Here is a 17,350-nt window from a genome sequence, read left to right on the forward strand (position 1 = left end):
CACAACACAAACTGAAACTACGAGATTTTATCACTGTCCGGAAGGACCGCCCTGATGCTGTAAGAAGTGGTGGGGTGGCTATCTTGATAAGAAAAGGTATCGCACATACGCAGATACCCCAGCAACGAAGCAGCTTTGAGCATGTTGGTGTCCAGCTTGCAGATGGTACCTGCGTGTTTGCGGTATACAATAAGCCAGATGGACGCTTCCCTTCGCCTGATTTGGACAATCTGTGTAATGTTGGGAACAAGGTGCTGGTTGTGGGAGACCTCAACGCCAGAAGGCGTGAGTGGAAATGTCACAATCGACCTAACACCAATGGCAAGACGCTGCTAGATTATTCTCTGAACAATAACATTGTCATTGAATACCCTGAGGAGCCGACACACTATACTTGGAATGGTACGTCGCCTTCCACGATTGACCTAGTACTTAACAAGAATGTTCGAGATCTGGGCGAGCTGGTTACCATGGACGAGCTGAGCTCCGACCACTGTCTGGTGTTCTTCACTCTCAAAAGAGAGACCAACAACAAAAAGGGTCAAATATGACTACAAGAGCACGGACTGGTCTGAGTACAGGGCATCCATGAACAATCTCACCGTTATCAAAAGTAACATTGATAAGGATGATATTGATGAAATTTGTGAACAGTTCGTTCAAAATATTCGAAGATCTAGAGACTTGTCTACGAGGAAGGTCGTGGTGGAAGGTGATCGAGATATTTTTCCGCTTGATATTGTTGAACTCATTAGGCGAAAACATCGGATGCGCAAGGACTGGCAGAGAACGCGTGACCCACGTAGCAAGGATCAAATGCTGAGACTTGCTGCAGAGGCTGACGAGCGCATAAGAGAGTTCACCAACAGGAAGTGGAGGGAGAAACTCGAAAGCCTTAACGACACGATCACTCTTTGTGGAGGATGGCCAAAAAACTGAATAACCGGTTTGAGGCCATCCTGATTATAGACAACGGTGACGTGCAGGCCGTGACGGACCATCAAAAGGATCAGTTGTTTGGAGAATACTTCGCCAGTATCCACCAAATTAGGGCCGACGTCTGTGATGAACACAGAGCCACCACTTGCACTGCAAATAACATCTTAAGCATACCGGTGCAGACGATACCGGAGCCGACATTGTTGAAGTGGATCACGGACGTCGAGGAGGTGATTGCAACCATTAGGCGCCTGGGAAAAAATAAAGCCCCAGGCGTCGATGCGATTGGGGTAATTCTACTGCGTAGTCTGCCGCGAAAAGGTGTTGTACAACTAGTACATATAGTCAATGCTATAATCAAACGCCAACTCTACCCAGATTATCTTAAGCATGCGGAGATAGTGCCCAGAATCCATAAGTCTGGAAAACGGTAAAATCTTATCAATAGCTATCGCCCGATCTCACTACTCAGTGCGGTGGCGAAAGTCATTGATAAAACTCTCTTGAGTAGACTTTTTCGCCTGGAAGATAGGATGAAACTCATTCCCGAGGAGCGATTCGGGGTCCGGCGAGGTCGGAATACGACTTCTCAAGTGATCCGGGTTGTTCACGGGGCGAAGGAAGCCTTCAATCGGGGGAAGAATACAGTTATGGTTCTGTTGGACATCCAAAAAGCTTTCGATAGGGTTTGGATAGAGGGATTTGTCGCCAAGATGTGATCGGCAGGCATGCCCTTATTTGTGATTAGTATTCTCCAATCCTACCTGAGCAACCGAACTTTTCGCGTGAGGGTGGACCAAACCACATCTAATCATCCAATTAAAGCAGGTGTCCCGCAGGGCTCCTGCCTGTCACCGCATTTGTACTCTTTTTATACGCACGACTTTCCTATGTTCCCAAGAACAAATGTCGGTATATACGCATATGACACTGCGATATACGCGCATTCGTTCTTAAGTGAGGTGGCGAAGCAACAGCTTCAGATCCACCTCGACAGGTTGATCGTGCCGTATTTCGTGCCGTAAATTGATGTTAACCCCAACAAAACGGAACTCGTCAACTTCTCGAAGAAATTTACCAACGTGAAGATCTTCAGGATGTTACGAGTCAAGGATAAATGCGTTGACGAGCAGAGAAGCGCGCGATATCTGGGAGTTATCCTGGATAGGCGCCTGACTTTTCAGGAACATCTGAGCTTGGCGATCCTACGAGCGGGTGCGGCGGTAAAAGGAACGTACCCGCTCATTGCACGGAACTCTAAGCTTAGTGTGGACAACAAGCTGCTAATTTACAAACAAATAATTAGACCACCAATGTTGTACGCCTGTCCCATATTCTGTAGCCTCAAGAAGACTCCTTTGCGTAGACTCGAGACGATGCAGAATAAGGTACTCCGTATTTGCACGGACAGTGACAGATACATTTCATTGAATGATCTGTTAGATCTGGCAGAAGTCGAGACGGCCACTGAACACATCAGAAAGCTGTCTTATAAATTCTTCAAGTTCTTTCTACCGAAATGCCTGCTGACGAGGGTCACGGCGCTTAGGAGTTATCATAATCAACCCCGAAAACATGGGTTGATTTATGAAATGCTTGATATCTTCCATGAACGGCGCGAATGTGATCGCGCTTAGCTCATGGAAAAACTGGATAAGATAAATCACGTATTTTCGTGATACCAGAATTACTCTTACCTGTTTTTTTTATGAACTTTTTCCAGGGGGCTAGTGATGAACTTGCAACAACCATCTAGTATATTCAGATATGAGGTATCGAAATCGCAATATCATGAGAAATCTCGCGTAAGCTTTGGCAGGAAACGGAAGGTCTCAGACTGAAAGCTGAAATGAGGCTGTGTTGGGCAGAGAGCCACCCGTTAACACCAGCGGGGGCGTCTCCCATCGGCCTGTCGTGGGTCTATGAGGCGGCGCTTTACCTTGCGGACGTCTAGGGGCTCAATATTGAAGTATGATCCTGCTGATCCTCCCTTTCCCCTCACTAATCCTTTTCCCCTCCTCCTACCACTCCCGTATGTGGGAGAGATGTAAATATTGTAAATATTCTGTACAGTAGACCTTATATTTGTCAAAGAGAAATGTATAATTTGATTGGTTCGGAACAGTGTTCCAAAATAGGAATAATGGTCGGAAAAATATGTGCGATGGTTAATTCGATCCGGATTGATATCTAGAAAAATGTGCTTGAACCGTTTTTCAGCACATAAAAAATCGCAAAACTCACTCAAATCACAAATTAACATGTAAAAAAGGTATTTAGGTTTTTTGCGAATATTTCAAAAAATTATGAAGATCTAGAAAGAAGGGAAAATTTTAAAAAAATGTTCCACCTCCCAAAACTCTATGTCTACTATTTATAATTTTAATTTAACGCCGAAAATAGGCCTCCGCGGGTGAATTTGGGGGTGCGGACGCGGCATCCGAAGCGAATACGTCACAAAAAATATTTTTTTATCAACAATATCAATTTGAAGATTAGGGAATACTATAAAATTCTGATTATCGTTGGAAAAAAATCATAAAGTGAATTATTGGGAAAGCTAGGTAATTATTAATTGACAATATTTCACTTGACTGGAGTCTTCATTGAAGACGATAGAAAATGTTTAAATAATTTTCTAAAAAAATTTTCGCTTCGTGGTGCTCTTTTTATCGGTGTACTTAATAAGATCACATTACGAAAGTATGAAAAAATAAATTATTTTGTTCATTATGATTTTTTTATAGTATTTTATAGTATCGAGGTATTGTTATAAAAAAATATTGTAACGAATTAAAGAATTAACTGTCTCAAACAAATTTATTTTCAACAATATTCAACTATCACAACTAATTTATATGCTACACTTAGCTAACGCTTAATTTATCTTCACGGTTAGAATTTTTTCTAAAAATTTAGTGCCATTTGGTTATAAATTATTGTTTATGAACAAATAGACTATGGGAGCACTTAATTTTTTGTTAATATAATTTTGTTGTTTTCATAATATAATGATTATCAGAAAAATTATTTTTCCTTAACAACATCTTCATTGAAGACCACAAAAAATGTTCAAATATTTTACCAAAAAATTTCACCAAACCATTTTCAAATGAACAATTGCATTGGTTGCAGATTGAATCAATAAACGACATTTTCTTAAAGATATACCATCATATTTGCGTTAGTTTGACATATTTTTTAAATGATTTTACCTGCTACCACAGAATGTATAGAAACACCATAAAACTAGCTAAAACTCTTTATCATACTAACAGAATAAACAAAGTAAGCAATAAGTCAGGGGAAACATGGAAGATAATTAATGATCTCAGGGGAAAGGGTAGAAAGCACAAATTGGACACTCCATTATCATCCACCGATTTCAATAACTATTTTTGCATGATAGGAGAAAAATTAACTGAAAATATTCACATTCCGTATGATCCACTTGATCATTTATTTGATATTGATATAGCAGATAATTTTATTCTATATGACACAAACCTCTCAGAATTGAAAGGAGTCTTTAGGGAGATAAAAAATAAACACACTTCATGAATTGACATTTCCTTGAATATTTTCGAAAATCTACCAGACAATGCTTTATCAGTACTAGTTGACATAATAAATATCTCATATAAAGAAGGAGTTTTTTCAAATTTTCTCAAAATGTCTATTGTTATTCCTCTCCATAAAGGTGAAGATATTGGCATCTCTTTGTAATAATATGGTCCTCTTCTCAATACAAGAGAAAACGAATGAAACTGAAGGTTTCAAAGTTTCGAGTATAGGAGCTTTCTAGCTCGTTTCCCCTTCATTTATTTTCTGAAATGAATTTTAGCAGCGCTGTCACCAGATGCAGATTTCTCCACATCAAATTTTGAATATCAAGGCAGGTCCGAAAAAGCTGTAGAGTTCGTGCCGATCGCACGAAGGCCGGTCTTTTTTAAATCTGATCATTTGGTATACTTACTTATATTCTCTCTCATTGTGTGGTTCCAGAACTGAATTTTAATCTTAATTGAAATGCTTTTCACTCACTATTCTCTTCTCGATAGATTGACAAAAGGTCTCTTATTTGTTTGTGTTCTCCTAACTTCATATTACTCTACTAGGATGGTATTTTTCTCAGTCCGAGAGAAAATGAAAGTCCAAAGTTTCAAATATAAAGTATAATAAGTAGAATACGACCCTATGGACAGAATAATAAAAAAAACAATAATGAAATCTTATATAAAAAATGTTGAATTGCAATAAAACAAGAGAAAATAGAACAAATAATTCGCCGCAAATGTTTACTGTGCTATTCACTATTTCATTCAAACTCTTAAACAACTATAAACATACCAACTCGGTACTTTTACTTCAGGGAGAGTGGTGTATAACTTCAAATTTTCACCATTTTTTTTGTAATTGTACTCTAGCTTAACTATCAGCACTAGGAACCCCACAATATGTAACCTCTTTGTAAATAGGAAGTGGACTCAGATAAAATATTATGTGAACTCTCTCTAAATATCAACTGGTTAGTAGAAAAAAATTAACAAACACTTACATAACGCCTCTTTGTGTGGTTTGTGGTCAACCATAGGTTTCGTTGACCCGGTGTGTCTTCTACACCAACACTTTTAATTTAAACTCCCCTGTACCCCATACCGGCTTAAGATTTCACTATCGTTTTCACTTAAATTTCGCCCCACGCGCTTACAAACAAAATATCTCCCCTATTTAGGCCACCTCCCTCAGCCTCAAAGGCTGAGGGATGAGACCCCCGATCTCGTCTCGACGAGATCCGGTGACCGACCTCTTCTGTCTCTCGCAAGCAACTCCTGAGCCCTCGCGTCAGCTACGCTATCCACAAAAACCTCATATCAGCGTTTTTTCAACCTTCCCAAGTGTATGATCATCGGCAGGATGCAATACATTTAGTTGTTTAGTCTAAGTAAATTTTAACATGACCACAACGACGCTCGCAGGTTCGACAGTCATAAAATAATTCAGCGCTTTTTCAACTGGAAAAATATCGACACCGAAGAAACGGGTGATCGACCGCGATCTCAATGAATAAAATAATATTTTATGTTACTCTCGCAATGGCCGTTATTACACTACTCCCCCCTTCGTAAAAGTTCTGGGCACACAGTGCCATAACTTTTCAATCAAATAAAACAACAATATGATACCAAAATGAAAATTCGTAATGTATACTAATGCTGACAAAAATTCTGTCACTTTTCGGCGAACAAAGATTTCGCGTCTGATCCGTGCACTGCACTCGCGAACACTCGCGTTTGTGCGTGATTCACTTCTGCAGTCAGCGAGGCTCCCTTGCCTGCTGTAACCTTATGTGGTGTGGTGTGATGCGGGAAGTAACCTTTTTCACGAGTCCGGGAAGTCCCAGGACTTTCCGCAACTCTGCTACTCTGGAACGCTGCTACTACTAGACTCGAAAGTTAGCGATTATAAGTTTCGCAACCCTCACCAAATGATGCTTACATTAATATTAACATGATTCTCGCTGAAAGTTCTCTCGCGAACTGGCGACAAATTCAGTCCATCGTACTGTGCCTTACTATGGCTTGGGCACTACAGCTCGCGATAACTGGTCCTCTATACTTGGCCGAATGCGTTGGCCACGGTTCATACATATTTTCGAAGAGCCCACTTGCTCTTCTGGATTCCTTCGCAATATATTGATTTGGGGTTGATCCTGACTTTTTCTACCATGGTGCAATTATACCAGCACCTCTATAGTGGGGTATGTCCCTGAACAGTCAAGACGTTACTACTACACCTCAATCAAATTTGAGTGTGCGCCACTCCTGCTTCCTGATACAACGTCAGCGACGCTACTGGTTCATTATATATAAAGGATCCCTGACCTTTTTGCCTTCATCCTGGGTTGGGTATACCACTATTCAAATACCCTCGTGGCACTCATACTGCAATTTATCTGCCGCTCGCGGTTCACACTGCAATTCATTAAAAGTCTGAAGTTTATTCACCGCGAACTGGGTGATGAAGCCAGACATCATGATCAAGGTTACTTCCACAATCTGCTAGGTTGGCAGCTCCCTGTTGCCTTCTCCCATAAGCAAGGCGATTGCCTCACTCCGGTTGCTCCTTCTCCACCATAATTGTTCATATTATCCACAAAAGTCCAAATAAAATGTTCACAATTATTCAAAATAGTGCAGAACATCATATGTCAACCACATAATCAATTCTATCGAATCAAATTCCTATCAAATCAATTATCCAACAAAACATAGAAAAATTCAATCATACTACGCATGGTTTCAATCCACAACTCAAGTCGCTAACTAATCCTACTCTTATACAATCTAATATAAGCGGCTCAGGCAGACTTCATGACCAACAAAAAATGTCTTTATAGGAATATGATCCTGCCTACCCATATCTACGGTAGATCATTTTCTCGCGATATCCAATATCGGGAGTTCAGACCCTTTCGCGACCTTTCCCTTATTATAACCTTTCCCTCTACTCTCGCGCCCTCCTTTTTCGGTATTCCCTACTTCTAATCTCATGTCCTATTGACATGATCATCCATTTTCGCTATGAAACTAGCGGTTTATAAATCGTGGGACACGATTTCCTGCACTTCTCAGGGTCGCTCATAGATGAGCACAAGTACTTCATCCGTAAATCTCCTCTAACAGACACTATGTGCCTTTTCCTAGCAGCACGTCTCCGAGCCATAATCTCATTACACTTGACTCTGTGGTCTATACTTCGTTGTAGCAATGGGTTACCAATCACCCGTTTCTGAGGCTCCCAGCCACAATCTCTTTCTAGGATGGAGGGAATATAGCGTCCTCACATCATATTCCTCTAAGGTCAATGCCTCGCTGTAGTCCGAGACTACTATTTACTCAATTCCATCTCTCTGCACGTCTCCTAGCCATAATTTCATTCCATTTGGCTCTGAGGAGTATACTTCGCTGTAGCAATAGGCTACCAATCACCTGCTTCTGTGGCTCCTAGCCATAATCTCTCTATGACGAAGGGGATACAGCGTCCTCGCATCATATTCCTCTGAGGCCAATGCCTCGCTATAGCAATGGGCTACCAATCACCAGCTTCTGTGGCACCTAGCCATACTCTCTCTCTATGACGGAGGGGATACAGCGTCCTCGCATCATATTCCTCTGAGGCCAATGCCTCCATTTTGTTCTCTATCGTCGCCCCTGTCTGCAGAGCGTCATTCCTTCAGAGCTCCAACAACCTCTACCACCGTATCGTGTGCGATGAAAACAAACGATACGACGGGAGGAATAGTATCCGTTTAGTGGGACTCCTACCCCCACGGTCGATACTTACCGGCAGTAGTATTCGAGCGCCCCTATCTGCAGAGCGTCATTCCTTCAGAGCTCCAACAACCTCTACCACCTTATCGTGTGCGATGAAAAAAAAACGATACGACGGGAGGAATAGTATCCGTTCAGTGGGACTCCTACCCCACGGTCGATACTTACCAGCAGTAGTATTCGAGCGCCCCTATTTGCAGAGCGTCTAAGCGCCTGCTACAAATATAAGCGCCTGCTACAAATAAATCTACCCCAAAGTTCCTGGCTATATACCAAAAAAAATACTTTCCTCCAGAAATATAATTGACCCAAATACGCCTAGCTATTAGGCTTTCAACCAAATAAACATAAAATGTCCAAAATCGATAAGCTTAGCAAAAATAAAACTTTTCCCGTTATTTGAAATTTAAATTACTTCAACCTCTGATCAACTGACCACCCGTCTAATTACGTGTCTATCCACTGTTCAGAATATTTTTTCACATTTTCCTTTGAAAACCTTCCTATATAGCCTTTGTGGATACGTCACTGGTCCCCACACATTATGGTGGAATTTCTAACGTCACGTCCGTGCCACCTCTCAGTCACTGGTCTTTTTCATTACTTGGAGCGTTAGTAAAAACATTGGAGAGAGTTCAGCATTTTGCAAAACATTACATAAAAATACCAAAAAAAAACAAAAAACCTACCTTTATTGGCTTCTTTAATGACCTGAAATGCAGCCTGAAGCAATTTTTTTCTTTTCAAACCAAACAAAAACCTACTTTTTCTTTTAATTATTTTCCAGGCAGCAATGGCTTTTTCCTACCCCTTGAAAATTGTACAACTATTCAAAGAACTACCTAGCTTATTTTATTCACTCTACCTTCTACCCAAGGCTCACTTATTATCTCGTTTATTGCTTTATCCCATGAATAGTAGCTCAAGACATATGAAAGAATAATTCTCTCAGTTGACAAAAATTTACTCTAATCACCCTGTATATGTATTCCTCTACACTAATTTGAAAAACACAAGAATTTCCTCTCTATATACATCCCGCTAAAACAATTAAATCACATAAAAATACGAAGCAAAAACTGCTTTTATTCGTACCACCCTCTTCTTTAATAACACTATAGAACCGACTGTCTGGGTTCTAAAATAAGATAAAGAAATTATCTAATCCTCTGGTCCCTTTTTCTCTTTGTCCCTATACTAAATCAATTAGCATACTAAAACGAATAGGCAAAATAAAATTCACCCTGAACTTTTCCTAACAGAATGTCATGAATTTTGAAGTTATTTGCCAATGCTGCTGGGACACACAAATGTTATCAAAAAATTAACTGTTCAAAGCCACAGAGAACTCTTTTGCTTTCTAACTTTTCAGTATTTTAAAATAGTTTAAAAGTAGACTTTCAAACCCAAAGTGGTTTAACATGACACTAAGACACTCAATGTCATTTACAAATGTATAGTCAACTTATTTAACGCACCCTGTATGCGCTACGCAACTCAATAAAATCATTTCTCCCTTTGAGACCTATCGGACACACCCAGTATGTGTCGCTCACACAAAGTTATTTATATCTTTATAAATTATTACCTCTTGCAAGTATTAACTTTACACTTGCACCCATCTCAACGAAAAACTCAGGTTAAGCGAAGCGAACTTCGCTTGCTTAAGCTCCTACTTTGCCATTACTATTTTCCGTCGGCAAACGCTACAATTGAATTTACCTTATTTCTCCCTAAAACCAACTTTGGAAAATAAACTCCCTGTGGCTACTTTTAAGTTTCAATTTCTTCAGACTGCCTACACTCCAAAAATTCCTTTTTTTTTCTATAAAACCTAGCTATGAATCATATTTCAATCCACTTCCCAAACTAATAAGAATGCAGATACTTCCAAAATACAAAACGGAAATACAGTGTGTTACTTAATCAACCACTGCTTCTTCACTAACTACATTGTCCACTATCTATTCAACACAGAATCATAGTTATTTCAAAAAAAATTATTTCACCTCTCAGTTAACCAATGTGATCAGATTTATAGACAAAATAAATCATCTATTTATCCCACCGCTGTCACCAGTGTAATAATATGGTCCTCTTCTCAATACAAGAGAAAACGAATGAAACTGAAGGTTTCAAAGTTTCGAGTATAGGAGCTTTCTAGCTCGTTTCCCCTTCATTTATTTTCTGAAATGAATTTTAGCAGCGCTGTCACCAGATGCAGATTTCTCCACATCAAATTTTGAATATCAAGGCAGGTCCGAAAAAGCTGTAGAGTTCGTGCCGATCGCACGAAGGCCGGTCTTTTTTAAATCTGATCATTTGGTATACTTACTTATATTCTCTCTCATTGTGTGGTTCCAGAACTGAATTTTAATCTTAATTGAAATGCTTTTCACTCACTATTCTCTTCTCGATAGATTGACAAAAGGTATCTTATTTGTTTGTGTTCTCCTAACTTCATATTACTCTACTAGGATGGTATTTTTCTCAGTCCGAGAGAAAATGAAAGTCCAAAGTTTCAAATATAAAGTATAATAAGTAGAATACGACCCTATGGACAAAATAATAAAAAAAACAATAATGAAATCTTATATAAAAAATGTTGAATTGCAATAAAACAAGAGAAAATAGAACAAATAATTCGCCGCAAATGTTTACTGTGCTATTCACTATTTCATTCAAACTCTTAAACAACTATAAACATACCAACTCGGTACTTTTACTTCAGGGAGAGTGGTGTATAACTTCAAATTTTCACCATTTTTTTTGTAATTGTACTCTAGCTTAACTATCAGCACTAGGAACCCCACAATATGTAACCTCTTTGTAAATAGGAAGTGGACTCAGATAAAATATTATGTGAACTCTCTCTAAATATCAACTGGTTAGTAGAAAAAAATTAACAAACACTTACATAACGCCTCTTTGTGTGGTTTGTGGTCAACCATAGGTTTCGTTGACCCGGTGTGTCTTCTACACCAACACTTTTAATTTAAACTCCCCTGTACCCCATACCGGCTTAAGATTTCACTACCGTTTTCACTTAAATTTCGCCCCACGCGCTTACAAACAAAATATCTCCCCTATTTAGGCCACCTCCCTCAGCCTCAAAGGCTGAGGGATGAGACCCCCGATCTCGTCTCGACGAGATCCGGTGACCGACCTCTTCTGTCTCTCGCAAGCAACTCCTAAGCCCTCGCGTCAGCTACGCTATCCACAAAAACCTCATATCAGCGTTTTTTCAACCTTCCCAAGTGTATGATCATCGGCAGGATGCAATACATTTAGTTGTTTAGTCTAAGTAAATTTTAACATGACCACAACGACGCTCGCAGGTTCGACAGTCATAAAATAATTCAGCGCTTTTTCAACTGGAAAAATATCGACACCGAAGAAACGGGTGATCGACCGCGATCTCAATGAATAAAATAATATTTTATGTTACTCTCGCAATGGCCGTTATTACATCTTCTAACTTCCGACCTATCGCTTTAATAACAACACTTGCAAAGATTATAGAAAAACTAGTCAAGAGAAGACTAGTTGATTTTCTCGAGAGAAACCAGATATTAAAAAAATGTCAGTTTGGATTCCAGAGTAGAAAAAACATGCCATTTTTTCATTATTGTACAGTCTAATGATGGAGAGATTGCAGCTGCTGTGTTCTGTGACATATCGAAAGCGTTTGACTGTGTTAGTCATGATACACTGCTTCGGAAATTACAACAGTATGGTATTAGGGGTGTAAGTCCCAATTGGTTTAAATCTTATTCATCTGAGCGTACTCAAATTGTCAAAACGACTAATTATTCTTGGGAAGGAAAAATATACTGTGGAGTTCCACAAAGCTCAGTCCTAGGTCCACTATTATTTCTTTTGTATATAAATGATCTGACATCTATTGATATTGAAAAAGAGTTCACACTATTCGCTGACGACACTACAATTTTATGGCATGATCAAAATCCCTGAACTTGAAATACTAATAAGTCATGATATTAGCAATATAAAAAGATGGTTTGACGCAAATCTTCTCAGTTTTAATATCTCTAAAACGAACGTACTTTGCTTCAAATGTTCCATTAGCAATTTACAAATTGACAACATCTTTGTTGAGAATAAAATATCAACCAAATTTCTGGGACTATCCATTGACACTGTTTTGAAATTTGAAGACCATATCCAGAGTCTCAAATCAAAGTTATCCTCAGGGCCTTATGCTGCGAGGCTGACATCTTATGAGTTGGGATTTGCTGCTGCCAAAGTAACATATCACTCCCTCATAGAATCTCATCTACGATATGGAATTCCTTTCTAGGGTGCTTGTACTCTGACAACACTGCACTCAATTTCAGTTATACAGAAAAGAGCTGAAGTTTTCTATGTAAAGCGAAACCACGAGATTCTTGCAGACCACTGTTTAAGGAAAAGAAAATCCTCACTGTAATATCTATTTTTATTATTGAAACTATATGTCTCATAGCAAAACATCAAAATCGATTTTCAATTAACACGAACGCCACTCGACAAAGAAACGACTTTAATTTGCCCATTCCAGAATATTCCCTCATTAAAGACTCTTTCATTTATAATGGGTTGAAACTGTTCAATCACCTACCATCAGTTCTGAAATATGCATGCAATAACGTAAACTTTAGGGAAGTTTTGATGTTTTTTTTTTGTGAGAGAGCCTATTATAATTTATCAGAGTACTATCAAGCTACTTTTTGATTCGATTTGTGGCTGGCTCGTTTTATGTAATTAATACTGAAAACTTTCCAAATAAACTCGTATTGGCTACATTCTTGCAAGTGATGTATTGTGCTATGTAAATACTAATTGTTTTTATTTTTGTTACTTTTTTGTTCTTTGTACATATGTTCAATAACTACCTGAAATTTTATTCAACAACTACCTGCCAATGTATATTATTTTATAGTGTGTAGTTTTCGAGAACATTACTCGAATAATTATAACTTGACAAGTAGCGATAGCTACTATGTGTGAATTTGTTTCTCGAATTATTTTAAGAAAGCTTTGTCAATAAGATGTTAATCTTCAGACAATAAAGCATATTTTGACTTTGACTTTGATTCTACTATGATTCAAAATCTATGAAAGGACAAATAAAATTAGAATGAATAGCTCAAGTATCAATTATATTGAACAATAGAACGTGAAATGAAAATATAATGAAAATAATCAAGATACAATACAGTAATATACGATACCACATAGCAAAAACGGATAACTGAAAAATAAAACGAATAAAAATAAAAAGACAAGCAAAAAATGTTAAACAATAAATTAAAACAGATTTCAAAACAAGTTACGACGTTTCGATTGTTAGTACTCACAGTCGTCTTCGGGTGACGACTGGACTATTCCTTCGAGAGATGATTATCCATAGGTCATTGGACCGCTTTCCCTATCCCCCCTTTTCTCTTTTCGTTTAACCGGTTTAGCGGGACTTGATCGTTATCCGCTTGATTAAAGGTTTCCATATGTTGCGTATCTCTACGTTAGTTTGGCTGAATGCATCGTTGGACAACATTTATGAAGATTCTTTGAACTTTCTCTCAAACCGGGGTTCCTGTCTGTGGATGATCTCAGCATGAGACCACTTGATGTTATGTTGATGTGTCCAAATATGCTCTACTATTCCCTATTTGCTGGTTTATCCTCGCTGTATGTTTCGCTTGTGCTCGGCAATGTGGATTTTCAATGGCTTCTTAGTTTCACCAATGTAAGATTTGCCGCACTCACAGGGTAACGGTTAATGCAATTCTTGAAATTGCAGTCCGCGTTTGGTGGAGTGGTTTTCGTGAGGCTGCTACGGATGGTGTTTCCGGATCTGAAGCAGGTTCTGAGGTTGTACTTGGACCCAATTCTTTTTATCTTTTCCGACAATCCTCTGACGTAGGAAAGTACAAGCACTGGTTGCGACTGCTTTTCTTTCTTAATAAACGCTTGCTGTCTTCTAGCCTAAGTCTTTTTAACCATCACTTTGGAGTAACCATTCAGCTAAAGATTTTTTTTGATGATGCCTAGTTCTTCTCGAAACCTTTCTTCGTATTACAGAGTCCGAAAGCACTATCAACTAGAGTTCTGATTCTTCCTTTTTTGGTAGATTAATGGTGGTTGGAATCGTGATTCAGATACTATCCCATATGAGTTTTCGGTATACAGATCTTTCCCACTTAGTGTCGGGCCTCCTCACCAATACCTAATAGTAATAACGAGTGTGATAACAACGCAAACTTTTTCCTGTGTAGTGATTCCAATAGCGCTGGTGAACAATGCGAAAAAGAGATACCAGTGAATAAGATTAGGATGCATTTGAACATTGAAACACAGAAAGTATGTTTCAAAGTATATAAGAATCTACATCTCAAGTTTGGTTTCGAAGGAAACAAACTATAACAAGCAACATCAGATTTGACCCAAATTCCTCTCTCAACTGTTCGTAAAATAGTCAAAAACAAACCTTATGAACGCAAGAAGCGATGTGATGCGGGATTACCAAGCAATAAGCAATAAGATTCCTACAACTGAAATCATAAGAAAAAGATTGAATACTTCCGGCCATAACGTGAGCTGCTGTGACAAAAGTCTTCAGAATTGGATAAAGAAACTAGGATTTAGATTTAAAATAACAAACGTCAGAAAATAGAAGAATAGTGGAATTGCGTAACAAATACTTAGAACAAATAACTAAATATAGACAAGAACAATGGCAAATTTTCTATTTGGACGAAACTTGGTATGACACTCACGACAAAGTTACGAAAGGGTGGACTGATGGTTCGAGAATGTGTACGCCTAACATGCCTGTAAACAAAGGATCGCGACTAAGCATTGTGCATTGCGGAGGAAGTAAAGAATGGGTTCCGAATTCTTTGAAATTATGTGGAAAAAAACTTGAGGACTGCAATGTTGACTATCATAAGAACATGGGAGCTAATATTTTTGAGAAATGGTTTGAAAACACATTGGTCCCAAATTTGCATCCAAATTTGGGACCAATGTGACAATGCTTCCTATCATTCGCGACAGCTTATCAAAGTACCGAATAAAAATTCGAGGAAAGATGAAATAGACGTTTTTATTTAACTCGGTCAACTGATTTCCAGGGCCTTAATTTAAAAGGGAATAATTCACCCAATTATAATCGAATATTACCGAAACATTCTGAAATATAAAATAAAATTTCATTTCTGAGTATAGTATACTCAGTATACTGAGTTTGGTTTTTCCTGTATATCTCCAGAACCAAAAGAGATATATTCGATTTTTTCACATCATTGAATAGGTCTCTAAAATACGCAACTTACCTACTGTTTAGATAGTTGGGAGAGATAATTGTTTCGAAGTTTAATTTCGACATATTCATTTGTGTCTAATCTCTTCTCGATATAGTATTCAGTTTTGATTTTTTATACTCATTCAAGAAATGTACCTGTACTAGCGGACCTGGTGAACGTCGTTTCGCCTGACAGTCAATGTATGAGCAAATTTAGGATTTTGAAATTGATACAAAATCATAAAGTATAATAAAATAAATGGGAATTGGTGGTGAGAGTGCTCTATCTTCAGAAAAGCATCTTGTAATATACATTTGAGCTGTCAGTTGTGTTTTGTTATAATACGTCACTATTACCAATGATATTTTGCCTCTTTTATTATTATTATTTTTATTGATAAAATATCATATTTTAATACTTATTATCTCTCATTATCATTTTATTCCCGACAAAGACAAATTCAAAAGACAGAAAATATAAAAATTGGTACAGCTGTTCTTGAGTTCTTTTATTATTTTTTTTAACGAAGTATGCGCTGGTCAGGCCCCTTTCCCTTGAAGTCCCGATACATTCGGAGGGAGCGCCAGCATTATCAACCAACGACCATTCCTCACACCGTGGAAGTGATCATTGGGTTCGAAAATCATGTGCCCTGAGCAAGCGCAGTGAGCCAAAAATGACAGCCTTCTGCATCTGTCCGGATAAGATTTCTACCTTAGTGCGGCAGGCCGGTATGATTTCAAGATTCGAGAGAAGAGAGGGCATCATTTCACCAATAATCAGAACAACCATCTTGATAGAGTGGTCTGGATAGAGTCTTTCACTGCTGTTACCTCTTGTGAGTGGGGTTGTTCCACCACGAGGTAAGTATACATCTCTCCGGCATCCAGATGGTGTAGGATGCTTCCATCTACGAGCTGCACATCCTCTCGGTAGTCCCCGCTTCGCCCTCTTTTGAGATGGACCATTGCACATTTGTATATCGCGAATTTCATACCGATAGCATGCATGTACTCGTCCACCACCCTCAAGGACTGATGGAGATCCTTCTCTCCAGAGGCATAAAGTTTAAGATCATACATATAAAACAAACGGGGATGCCACAGTTATAACCTCGAGTATTTCTGAGCGCAACGGATAATGGCAATAGTGAGATGCAGAAGAGAAGGGGGCTGAGGGAATCACCCCTTCTGAAAGTAACCCACCCTGTTTGGACTCTTGCTTGACCAGCTCATGCGAAATTGTGTCAAATGCCTTACGATCCAGGCCTTAGAGAGGTTACGCTTATATTGTATCGAGTCCTGCGTTACACATCTATCGATGTGTAACGATCGGTAGTAACGTAGTGTGCGCTGACTAGCGCACACTACGGTGTGCTATCCCCCGAAGCCCCGATACATTCGGGAGGGAGCGCCAGCATTATCAACCAATGACTACTCCCCACACCGTGGGGTAAGTGATCATTGGGTCCGAGAATCATGTGCCCTGAGCAAACGCAGTGAGCCAAGAATGACAGCCTTCTGCATCTGTGCGGCTAAGATTTCTGCCTTAGTGCGGCAAGCCGGTATGATTTTAAGATTCGAGAGTAGAGAGGACATCATTCCATCAAGGACTCCAATAATCAGAACAACCATCTTGACAGAGTGATCTGGATAGAGTCTGCGGAGTTATTATTATTATTGTTATTATTATTAGTATTATTATCTCACTAGTTCGGACTTCCATTGTCTACTATATAAAATGATTTGAAATCCCTGAAACAAGTAAAAA

The sequence above is a fragment of the Leptinotarsa decemlineata genome, unplaced genomic scaffold (genome assembly GCF_025532065.1).
Source record: "Leptinotarsa decemlineata unplaced genomic scaffold, Ldec_3_MD MMD2_tig00000090_RagTag_RagTag, whole genome shotgun sequence".
In the NCBI taxonomy this organism is placed as follows: domain Eukaryota; kingdom Metazoa; phylum Arthropoda; class Insecta; order Coleoptera; family Chrysomelidae; genus Leptinotarsa; species Leptinotarsa decemlineata.